Consider the following 13,351-nt stretch of genomic DNA (forward strand, 5'->3'; position numbering starts at 1 on the left):
TGCATCACCTGCATAAGGGTCAGCCACAATTGCAGTCCCCAGACTTGGGATCCCATAGGTACTGCATACTATAGGCACCCCAAGTGAGTAATGAAGCAAGTTCATGGTCCTGCTCCCAACTCTGTATTGACCTGCAGCTCTGACCAGGAGAGAAGGCTGCACTATCCTAAAGGATCGTGCCGATTTTGTAACACTTCTGAACCAGCAGCTCACAGAATGACCGTGCCACGCTGAGATGGAATTCTTTCCTGAGCTCCAGCTGGAGTGATCTGGCTCTGTGATGCTCCTAGTCCAGGCTACGATCTAACCCCATTCCTGCCTGACACTCTTCTGTCCTTTTGTATTCAGCCCCACCTACCTGCAGAACAGTTTCTACTTTTGTGCCTATAACATGCTTTCCTTGCTGCAGCTGTTGCATTTCATCTACATTTCCTTGCTGCTTTCACTTTTTTTTATAACAACCACTTGTGTGTGAATGCATGCCACTGCCCTCTTCTGGATGGTGTCAGAACTGCTCAACTGTGTGTCATGGGCTCTCTACCACTACTGGAGATTCTCCTTTAGCTTATGTGCTGATAGCTTATGCCTTTGAAGGAGGAAGATTTGGGTTGTCACCATTAAGTTTTGAATGTCCATGGGGTGCAGCATTGTGACAACCATAAAGTCCTAGGTGGCCATAGTAAATACCTTTCTGCTCTCCTTTTGGGTCCCCTGCAGCCTTTATTCTGCTTTACTCTGTTCTAATAGGTTTTCACAGGTCCCATCCATAAGTCATTGCAGGAAGGACACAGTGATTGAAAATATGATAAATTACTTTTCATGATATGATTTAGCTTCCCAAATGTTCTTCATCCCCCCAGCATTTTCCCTTCACTGGCTCCATATGCTCACTCTCTGTCATCACCACCTGGATCTAAATGCATTTGGCTCTAGACTCCAAGTCATGTCCACTTACAATCACTGTTTTCTGGGCTGTGCATTCTTTAAATACTGTCTTCATTTTCACCCTTTTTGTCAGTCCTGCTTTTGACTTCCAGTCTGCCATTCCTTAGTGGGCTCTGTCCCCGCTCTTGTCTGCTGCTTCAGATATGGGAATGAAGTCATTAACAAACCCTGACGTGATTTAGAAATACCATTTTTGCACGAATAACTTTTTCAAATCTAGCCTTCCAAAGCCTTCATTACAGATGACCAATGATGGATTCTAGGAAGAGGACAATATCAGTCTGTCTTCTGTTATTTAGCTCGTTTCATTGATGCACAACTGTTCAGAATCCACATATGGCAAAAGGTCCAAGAAGGTGCTTCATAACCCCAATAAAGGAGCTCATTTTTTTGCTAGTTTATGGGGCTATGAGAAGAAGCTTAGATACCAGAAGGTATTCTGATCTTCTTCAGCTTTCTCACAGGTCTGCTGTTTCCTACACTATACTTCCAAAGAGGTCTGCCAGAGAACCCCTACTATGTAAAGTAATTCAGTTTCTTTGGAGACCTACTCCCTCCTATCTGTGGGATCAGAATACTCCCTCCTTAAATCTGCAGGGGAGATTCCCCTCCCCCAGCGTGGATTTCTATTTCCGAAAGGCACGTCTTGGTGCTCTCAGAACAAAGCTTGGCACACACTGACTCCCAAATGCCACACAGGTTCCAATATTGTTGTGAGCAACAAATCCTTTCATTCTTCAAAGGGAGATAAATTCAGTGCAACACCTTTTGGGGGGTATTACTATTTATTAATTGAATTGCAGTGGTGCCTAGAGGCCCCCAATTGCTAGTAAGACACACTCCCTTTCCCCAAAATCTTACAGATTAAATAGACAAAGGGGGTGGGAGGAAAGGAAGTATAATCTCAATTTTACAGATGGAGAATTGAGACACACAGACTTGAAGTGATGTGACTAAGGTCACACAGGAGATTTCCCAAGAACTGTTTCCCAGTGCCTGAAGCATAAGACCAGTCTTCCCATTTCTTGTTGCTTACCTCACGATTTACCTATTTCCTTACATAATCCTAGGGTGGGCTTATTTTTATGCAGATAGCTCAATCAAAAGCAAACAACCACAAAATAATTGACAGTTAACTGGAGCATTTTAGAAGGAGAAACTGATTCTAGTGAAATGTGGATAAAAAGAACCTGGGCCTGGTGCTGAGAGAAGAGACAACTTCATCGTCCCATTGAAGATCCCACTGTCAATGGAAATTTCTTAAAGTGGAATCCCAAATGAAATGTCTACACTTATTTTTTATTTTATTTTATTATACTTTCAGGTATTTCTGATCATCTGGGTATTTTTCCTTCCTCACTTTCCTACCTACCCAGTGAGACTGTGTTGAATGTGCTCAAGGAAGGAAAGGCCAAAAAAACCTCCAAGCAATGTAATTTGTAGGAGTGGAAGTGAAGAGGGGGAGGAGATGAAGAAGAAAATGAATTTGAAACAGATTGAGGAATACAAGTCTTGTTTGCTATACAGAACATTGATTTCAGAAGACTCGGGACAGCTGCCCAGTGAACAGTAGATCCCAGCACTTGTCTTTGTCATTCTTCCTTGGAAACTGTTATCTGATTACAGGAGATAAGGGGAACAAGAAGAGTTTTACATTTTACTTTAGGTAGGTGGAGATGAATAGCTGACTACAAAGCAAGGCCTTAGAGCAATGGACCTGAGCCACAAAACTCTGGCTCTTACTGCGGGGTCTCATGATAGACATGGGTCTTGATCATAATGATTATGAAGGAAATTTTTTACTGAAGATGCTAAACACAGAGAGAACCCTGTAGTTTCTCCCTTGTTCTTTCCCTCCCAGATGATGGATTCTCCACCAGAAGGTCATAAGCAGATCTAGAGAGTTCAAACCATCTTCCTTTCTTTATGGCTAAATGGATGGAAATTTTATATTTCTAAATTCTCTTTTGTAGTAACTTTGGGGTCACAATAAGAAAATGGTTGAGCATTACTGTCCTAGGCTAATCAAGAGCAACTTTTTCTGCTTTACATCACTCTACTAGGTCTCACCGAAGCCTAGTCTGAACTAAAGCGTCATGGAATTATACTACTATTCTACACTTTCCTACAGATCAGGTATGTTTGCATCCATGTTTTTTGTTTGGCTCCATCTCTAGTACAGCACCAACTATAAAGAAAACAAGAAGATATATACAGAGGTCATATAGTTCTAGTAATGTAGCAGTATTCATTTTCCTACAAGCTGGCAGTCTTGCTTGGAAAGACACAATGGGAGAGAGAGGGGCCAAATTCAGCTTTGAAAGCCAATGAGAGCACACATCTGCGGTAGGTATTAGGCTATAAGAGTAGCCAAACAAGGGTTAGGCCTGGAGTTTCATTTCCCTTCTTTTGGTGAGCCTCTGAACTCTTGTTTGTGCAGAGGGGAGGCAAAGAGTTAATCAGAATAACTGTGGCATGCCAGAGATTCCAAAGCCTATAAACAAGGCAAATCCAAGCTTCCTAACCTTTCAGATCAGGCCCTCACCATTTTTTCTCAAGCAAGTGTCCATCTAATCTTGCCCCTGAGGGCTGGCTGAGTTAATCCGATTGATTCAGCTGAGTCAGGACACTAGTGTCCTGACTCCTTCCCTGCTCTCATGCACCACTGAAACCAGTTGAGAGTGTGCTGGGCAAGGTAGCATGTTGTCACTCTAAAAGAAGCACAGTTTGCTGTTGATTTTTCAAGCTTGTTATGGGAGAAGTTTCCCAGAAGTGGGATACAAATGGAAAAAGGACTCCACAGCTTTGAGGAAACAGAACGGCAAGTAGACAGGATATATATTTCAACAACCAGTTCAAGGTTATCTCCCACAAGTTCTTCTTCAGGTCTAATCTTAAGTGCCCCCAAGTGGTAGGATTTCTGCGCAGTCTAATATACCACACAATTAACACAGTAAGTGAGGAGCAGAATGCAAGTGAACGATCCCTTTCATTAAAGGTGCTTGCTAAAGCACTTTGAAGATGAGAAACATTCCAAAGCACTTTAGTATTGGTGACAGCAGTTGTGTTATGAAGAAATGATCAGTCACCACTGTGACCACTTCAGTTGTTTCCTTCCACCCTTTTCTCCATACCTTGTGTGTCCATCTTTTAGATCATGGGGATGTCACCACTGTAAATAAAAGATGTGTTCTTAACTGTGGTTAGCTACCTCGGGTTAAAATAGCAGTGAAGACACAGCAACATGGCTTTTAAATTGGATTAATTGCTTGAGTTCAACCCTAGACCACCCTGCAGAATGGAATTTGAGCTGCTAGCCTAAAATAAAAACTGAGTTGCCATGTCATCACTGTTATTTCAACCTGCGTTCAGAACACACCTAGTTCTGCAGTGTAGACGTACCCTATGACTTCTTAAGAGCAGGGACAGCATCAGTCTTTGCATTTCTGCAGCTCTTCGCACTTTGTGGAGGCTGCTGAAAACAAAGCAATACCTAAAACAATGATAATAAATAGAGCTGGATCAACAATTCATTTTGAGCAATTCCTTAGTTCCTTTTTTCCTGTTTGAAGAGAGGAACAGTGCTTCAGCCCTCAGAGATGGGTGCCAGGCCTTGAACTGGGGTGAATGTGAATTCTCTCCATTGGACCTGCAGATCCAGGTGTCAGGTTTGTGCAGTCCCCAGGATTCCACGTAGAGAAGTAGCTCATGACACATCTTGTCGCATCTTGATTCTCCTTACCTGACACCCTTCTTTAGTAACAAAATCTTTCCTTCAGTCACTCTGTCTAATAATGGAGCTTACTCATGTTATAAAATGTCAGATGCTTATCACAAGGATGATATCCCATTGGTTCTTGAGGAGGAATCAAGTGTATTAATCACTGGAGAGCGTGCTGATATTCTTTTAATTAAAGCACATAGGCAAAGAGCCAAGTGATTAGAAAAAACTGGTTCGCTGATTTCTGAGGAGGATTTGAGGCCCCAGACTCCCAAGAAGGTCAGTGATTGAGCGAGACTGTGTGGAGTTTTGTTTAAGGAGCCCTAAAATAGGGGACTACAGGAGCAGGGCACTAGAAAGACACACCTGACCATGAGGGAGCACTCAGGAAATGGTGTCCATGCTACAGTATTAAAGCATCCTGAGGGCCAAACTAAGCTTGGGATCCATTGTAGTGGGCATTATACAGACACACGGTATGAGACTGTAGCTGTCCCAAAAAGATTATCATCAAAGTAGAAAAAACTATCAAAGTAGAGCGACAAAAAGGAAGTATTGATGTTCCCATTTTACAGATGGGGAAGTGAGTCAGAGAGAGATTAAATAATTTGCCCAAGATCATGCAGGAAATCCTTGGCAGAGCCAGGAATTAACCCAGATCTCAAGTCTCTAACTGAAGGCCTTCACAGCAGCACCATCCTTCCTTTGGCCAAAAAAGGCCTCAAAACTAGGGTTGAGCAGGAAATTATTTTCCCATGCCATGAGAATTTTTGAGATTTTGCAAAAGTGCTTTCATCCCAAATCAGGACAAAAGTCGAAATTCCAGATATTTCTGTGAACAGCAAACCAAAACAAAATTTGGTTTGGGGTTAATTAAAGCATTTGGTTTTGATAATTTCAAAACTTTTGGTTTTGGTTGACCTTTTTCTCTGATTTTTTTACCATTTTCTGCTATACATTAGGTTACATTTTGAAATAGTCATTTTAAACGAAAACCCCCAAAACTTTTCAATTTGAAAATGTCAAAACAGAATGTGTTGAAGCTTTTAACATTTGGTAGATTCATCAAAACTAATCCTTTCCCGCAAATAGTTTTGGTTTTGATGAACTGGCATTTTCTGTTGAAAAAAACATTTTGTCAAAAAATTCCTGATCAGTTGTGCTCAGAACATCTTAAATAATAGGTTTCTATGCAATAGAAACTTATCTCCTTGCCTTAGCTTTCAGAGTCCTCTGACACATTTCAGGACCCTCATAGTTTATGTATAGGCTTGGCAGAATTCAATTTTTGTGTGTTCACAACTCAGATGGATAATATAGATGTTTATTTTTAAGCATTCCTTTTTTATTTTATCTATTTACATTTTCACAGGTGCGTGAAATTATGGGAGGGTTAGTCAAGAGGGGTGAAAAATAGTAATTAAATGATTGTATATTTCAACATGTGATTCTGACAGTTTGTGCTTTAATAGTTATAAAGCTTTAACTTTTTCAGTCTCAACATCTACTGAGTAAATATCCTGAAGTCAAGCTCTAATCAGTTTTCAAGCAGCATTTTTTTACTTTGCCTGACTCTAAATTTCTATTATTATCCATGGAAATATTTTTTGGTCGGTGTGTGTGTGTTTATGGCGAAATTAACATCTACAGTCACACACCAATAAAAATCTAATCCTTTCAAGTCTATTTATGTATTCTCAAACAAATCAAAGAAACCCTTTACTCCTCTTTCCCACCATCAGGGGTGCAAGAGATTTATATTTATTGTTTAATTGTCCTGGATAAGTTCAGATACCATGGTGATGGACACCTATTTCAGACAGGCTGATAATAATGAATTTCATTTTGGAATATAACAAATTAGCATATCACATACAGCTTATCTCTCTATCCTAGGTATTTATATAGTTTTCATCACTGCAATATCTGAGCACCTAAACTAAAGCTTCTCTTTATTAATCAAATTCCAGTTAGATTAACCTGGTTATTCAGTATGAAAAAAGCTACAGGATTCAAATTGAGCCCCACTAATAAGGTGGCAGGTGAATGCAAACATATTATTCTTCATAGCAAAGAATTATAATACAAAATATAAATCAATAAGGAGCTAAATCAAAACTGTTTTTGTGTTTGTTAGATTATTCAGTAGAAAAGCCAACAAAATTAGGCTCTTATTGATATGATAATCAGTAAATACCAACATATTGCTTTCCAGATCACAAAATTTTAATATAACATATCAGTAGACAAGTAAGTCAAAGCTGCTTTTTATATCAATCAAATTCCAATTAAATGAGAGCAGATTATTCGGGAAGAAAGCTGACAAAATTAATCCCCTATTGATGTATTTGTAAGTGAATGCAGATATGTTACATTCCAGATCAGAGTTCCAAGCCAAAAAAAAATGTATATACAATAAATTAATATTCTGACATGTGCCAGAGATGCTGGCTTGCATTTTACATGAGTCCTAAGTACTGGCCTCTTCTGTGAGCCCTCATGGAAAATAAGGAGAAGATTTTCAGAAAGGCAGTCTTCCTAAGCTTCCCTGTGCTCTCAGTTTTGTATCTGCAGTTGAATTGTTGGCACTCGAGCCTCTACATTCTCTTCCTGATGGTGGGCTCAAATCAGGTGGTAAGAGATGCTCATGCTCAGAGTTGCTCCCACTGTTCTGCCCAAATCTGCCACTCTTGGTAGTAAACTGGCATCACTGGGACTGCTTGCAGAGCAAGATACTTCTCATGGTGCTCAGCAGGGTATGGGCCACAAAAATGGCAGGGAGGAACTGGAAAGCTAGACCATGCAAAGGAAGCAGAAAGGCGAGAAAGAGAGGCTTTTTCTCCATGGGCTTTTCAGGCAGTGCTTAGCTCACCCTTCCCATTTTCTCCTTCACGTCTGTCCATATGAAATAGCTACTGAGATGCAGAAGTTGGGGTTTCAGGTTCTCCGCGATATGTGATAGAGTGAAGTCCTGCTCTCTGAGTGAGGCCCGAAGCTTTCTTGCCGTGCAAGCAAAGCTGTTCTACCTGATGTACATCCAGACCCCATCAGTAACCATTTGTTCTGCTGCAGTCACTGCTAAAAGGGTCAGCTGAATGCTCTCCCCTAGACACTCACTCCCATTAGCTTGGATGGTAGCTGTTTGTTACAGGGATATTGAAGGGCTTTGTTATTGGAGGAGAACAAAGTTTCAGTTTTCTTTGCCGACGTGAACAGACACAGTGGGTGAATTACAGAAGATAGATTCACTCCCTTTAAGAGGTCTGTTGTAGAAGTTGGAGAGCAGTCTATTAGCTAGAGCTGGCTGACTAGTGGGAACATACATTTGCAAATTTGTCCGCAATGTTTTGGCACAATTAAGTGGTTTTGTTTGCTTGTGTGGGTACAGTGTATAGGCAGCAACTAACCTAACAATTATTTTAGTGCCATCCAGAGAGAAGAGATTTTGGTGGTGTTACGGTCATCCTCTAAAAACAACTGCATCACAGCTGACATTAAGCTTTTTTTATTCATGCTTTAACTCTTATATGTTACAGATCAGATCAATGGAATTTCTAATGCCATCTGGCATGACACCATTCAGTGACTTCCAATAATAAAATATTTGCTAAATTTGACTTGTGATTTGATCCAGACATATTTGTATCCTTTTTGGGTCACTTTTTGTGAACATTCACATAGCTTTTTAATGGGGGGGCCACAAATATTAGGGGATAAGCTTGGTTCATGTGAATAAGGGCAATGGCATGCGATGACGCTTATTTGTTGCAGAAGGGATCACTTGATCTCTTATGATATGTGACAGCTTCCCTCTTGGCCCGCACATGGGGATTGAACCAGGGACCTCCTGAGCTAAAAAGTCATGAGTTACAGTTTCAGCTAAAGCAGTCTAGCTGAAGCAGATGCCTATCTAGAGGTGGTTGAAAAAAAATTGATGGAAAAGTTTTTCATTGAAAAATGCAGTTTAGTCTAAATCAAATTGTTTTGTGGGTTCGTGGATTTCGATGACATTTTACAGAGAAAAGTCTAAACAAATCATTTTGACTTTCGCATTTTGTTTAGATTATGTCAGGTTTTATTTTTTGTTATAATACCATTTTAATGTTTTGTTATTTATATGTTCTATGTAATATTTTAATGTAATATAAAAGTTGAAACTGAAAGAATCAAAGCAATACAGTCAAAATGACACAGCAACACCATCAAAGCAACATGTCTTAGAATTTTCTTTCTATGAGAAACTTTGAAATGGGGGGGGGTTGTTCCAATTTAGAATTAAAATAAATTTTGAAATGGTGGAATTTCCTGCAGAACAGAAATTTTGTTTTCTGACCAGCTGTACTCATAGCCTTTGTGGATCAGGATCAGAGAGGAACCTGCGACACATACTCACCAGTGGCTTGCAAATACACGTGTTCATTTGGTGGGGAGGAATTGGTGGCAATGAAAAGTGGAGTGTTTTTAAAAGAATCAATAGCCAATAAATTTGGCTTACATCTTTTTCTATCTGTCAGGCAAAAGGGAATGCAGCTCATTTAATTGTGAACTCAAAATTCAGGAAATACCTAACAGTGCTACAGCCTAATGATACCTGGTCAGATTTGTGGTCAGATTTTTCAAACACACAGCACCCACAATCAGGGCCAGACTGGGAGCTCAGCTCTCAAATAGACACCAAAAGAAATGGCTAGATTTTCAATGGAATTTAGCACACTGTGTGTGATCCTTTTTTAAAAATCTGGTGATAAGTGTCATGGTGGAAGGTGCAGACTAGAGTACGGAACCTCTGTGAAATTCTGTCCTGTATTTAGGTGACTAAATGGGAAGTGATCTGTGGCCCTTGGTTTATAATATGTATTTCTATTCTCCCTTCTAATGGCAACCAAAGAACCTCTAGATGCTGTGTCGTCCTATAGTTTTCATTCCTTCTGTTTGATACCTTTACAATACAGGCAATAAGACACTCGTGTGTAAATAGTGGAACAAAATTAGAGCTTTAATGCAAATTTATATTAAAGATTAAAAAGTTCCCCAATTAAGTCTCCCTCATTTTCCCCATAGAAGTGTTTCTGCTTGTATTTAAATTTCAGTTGGGCTGACCAGCAGTAATAAGTAAGGTCTAAGAAGATGGATGTCAGCAGTGCATGACAGGATTGACAACTAATGTACAAAAACATACAGTTTAATGGATTATAGAATCTTGCTGCATACAGCTTTCAGCAGGAGAATACTTCAGAATTAGTTCGGTAGGTTCTTTGCTTTGGGAATGTGAATTTTGTATTCGCTTTAAATTTGAATACTCCTAAAATATTAAATCATAATTTTTGAATATTTAAAAACAGGATTTTTTTTTGCAAAGTCTGCAGATGAAAAAACACAGAAGTATTCATATAGGGCCAGCTCCAACTCCAATTAAAGTTAAGGGAAAGGCTACAGTTGACTTTCATAAAAGTTGCATCGTGCTTGTAGTTAACAATCTTAGTTGACTACAGTGGGATCTCTGTGGATGCATGGGAGGGCTGGCCACAGAGATGCAGCTCAGGAGAATTCTTCACTCATTTGCACACACGTACATCCTGGCTCTGCTGTTTTGTCTATGCAAGTTCAGTCTACGGAGGGATTTTGTGGTGAGCAGAGGGAGTGGGAGGGTTGAAATCAATGAGTCCATGATCACAGTCCTCTTAAGCAGTTGGTGTTTATTAAAGAAAGTACCTACAACTACAGACACAAACATGTACTACTATAATTCAGGCATCCAAAGAATCTTTGGTATATTCCTCAGTACAATTAGCCAACAATTATAATTTTTATTAATTCTCATCTTCCTTTTGCTCATACACCAGTCATGGGTCCAGTATAAACAGGGAGAAGATATCTGACATTGGAGAACTCTTTAATCTAGCAGGTCATAACTTGATCCAATGGCTGGAAAGTAAGGTCAGAAAAACGCAAACTGGGAATAAGACACACATTCTTAAGTGGTTTGTTTATAATAGTTAATAGTAATTAATTACAGCAGTTTACTAAGTGATATAGCAAATTCTCCATCACTAAGGGTATTTCAGTCAAGGCTGGTTGTCTTCCTAAAAGATATATTTGAGTTGCACCCCAAGTAGTTGTGCTTGATGCAAGAATTACTGGGTGAGGTTCTGCAGCCTGCCTTCTGCAGGAGGTTAGAACAGATGGTCCTTGTGACAGATGTGAGACCTTGTAATTTTGGTGAGTGGGGCTTTCTATGGAGGATCAATATGGGTTAGAGAGACTATTATAATATCTTTATCCATCCACTGCACATCATTCCATTGGTTTTATGGTTCCAAATGCTTCTTCCCTGTCTATGGACAGCAATTTTTATTTTTGACATACAATGTCCAGCATAATTAAATTAGTTGTAGCATCTCCTTTTAGGTGTGGACTGATAAACTGAAACCAAACAGCTGGTCTTGTACTGCCAGATGGGAATTCTGCCCTTAATAAAAGTATTTAATGCATATACAAACAGTCCTGGTTACTATGCACATGGCCATCTGTTAGGATGATATTTGCCCACTCACATATGTGTTAGATCACTACCCTAGGCAATAGGTGCAAGGTAAATGATGGATTAAGATGGACAGCTAGCATGGCACTGAAATTGCCATTGATTACAGAGGAGATTCCTCTTCTGTGCTACTGCTGAAGCAGTGGCCTCACATTCCACCTTAGAAATGATTACAGCTGTTGTCGCTTCTTTGCCAAAAGAATGAATACCCCACTGTACAAAAATAAGTGGGGTGAGAAGTATTCCTCTTTAAAGGCAAGTAGTTATGAGGTTGTTTCACAGTTTGTCGGAGAGTTATCTCTTCTGGATTGACATTACTCTTAGGTTATTCATTGTTATTATTAATCAGCTGTAATTGCTCTGAAAATTTATAGGGTACTTTATAAGCATAGTTTAAACAGATTTGCTGACAGAGTGAGACAAGATCATTAGTTTCAGTGAGAAAAGATGTGCAGGGATTATCGGGGAGGAGGACAAAGTAGTAAGGATTCCTGAAGGAAATGGGTTTTTAAAGAAGGAAAATGTGCAGGTAGATGGGGGTGATGTTATATTAGCTGCCTCAAGGGTAAAGTTTGTCCCTGAGGGAAACAGCTTTCTCAGAGGACAGTCCTTGATTATGGAATGAACGTCCCCAGGAACAAAGGGCTCAAAGACTTTAAGGTCAGAAGGGGCCATCATGATCATCCACTCTGCACATTGCAGGCCTCAGAACCTCACCCGTCCACTTCTGTAATAGACCCCTAACCTCTGGCTGTTACGGAATTCCTCAAATCATGTTGTATTTTATCCCAATTACCATTTATCTCTATGTTAACTACTTCTCTTTCAAAATTTGTTCCCAGACCTTTCATAAAATTGAGTTCCAACTAACAGGATCATCACAAGCCACTACACCTTCCACTCGAAATGCAAGGCACATTGCTTCAACCTACCTCCTTTGATATAAATACAGAGCAGTGTTCCTGTGGAAAGAAATGGGGGTAAAGCCCTTCCCAAAGAAAAACCTCAACATCACACACAGTTTTCTCCCAGGAGAGGGGATGAGTGAGAGGAGAAACCACATGTCACGAATGTTAGTTATGTCACAAAATGCCACTACTGGAAGGCATTCAGACAATATGGTTTTGAGGGTGATATTAGAGTTTATATAGAATAGAATATATAATTAACTAGTGTAGTTCCATGTAGCTCCAGTTTATTTCAATGGAGCTCTTTTACACCAGCTGAAGATCTGGTCACCTTGGCAACAATGTGGCAACCAGCGTAACAGCACCAGTAATATCCTCTTAAAAGTTTAGGTGAAGAAGAATATTGTATCCAATTAAAGTGACAGAGTAAGGTAGGCAGACTGTAATTACCTACATCGGAATTTATTAAGTTCACCGGCTCAGACACTCATACTTCGGGAACAAGCAAAACAATAAAAATACTGTGGGATCTTTAATGGCAATAAGTAGTCAGGGCCTTAGTTTTACATTCCAATTAAAAGACTGAAGCTCCATCAGGACAGTGAACTGAAGAGCCCTTAGTTCAATTCCGACAGAGTGAGGAATGCCAGCTACAGAATGAATGACATTGCCTGCAGCAGCCTGTGTTTTTTTTTTTTTTCCTTCACTGGTCGTCTCCTATGCAAACAGTTATCAGGCTGAGAGTTGTTTGACTTGGGGTATCTAAGACGATTAAAATCTAAGTTGATAGCTGGCTGGCAGTTCTCTAATTTAAATGCCATCTAATGTTTGAAAAGGCCACGGATAGTGAAATGGGCACTAGGTTTTCTGTCTCCTGTTGCTTTCCTGAGTGGTGCATTGTTGGGTCAGTGTCCTCTGTGCACAGTAAGAATTCCATATAACTGAATATCCCTGTCATGAAAATTACCCTAGAGACATACTGCAAACCAGGCTGAGCACAGCCCTGTTATTAATTCTGTATTAATTATTTTAGTCCCCTAATTTAGGTTGTTACCATCACAACAGCACTTTCAATTACTGGTATAAATTACAAATTGTCATTCTCAGCAACTAAGCTTGTGATATCAACACACAGTCTTATATTTAAAATCAAATACATTATAATCACCTCATTTCAGTTAAAATGTTTGTTTCCCATTAATCTTTGTTGCGGAGGTAATTTGTAATGTAATGTCA

Source organism: Natator depressus, chromosome 4, assembly GCF_965152275.1.
Source record: "Natator depressus isolate rNatDep1 chromosome 4, rNatDep2.hap1, whole genome shotgun sequence".
In the NCBI taxonomy this organism is placed as follows: domain Eukaryota; kingdom Metazoa; phylum Chordata; order Testudines; family Cheloniidae; genus Natator; species Natator depressus.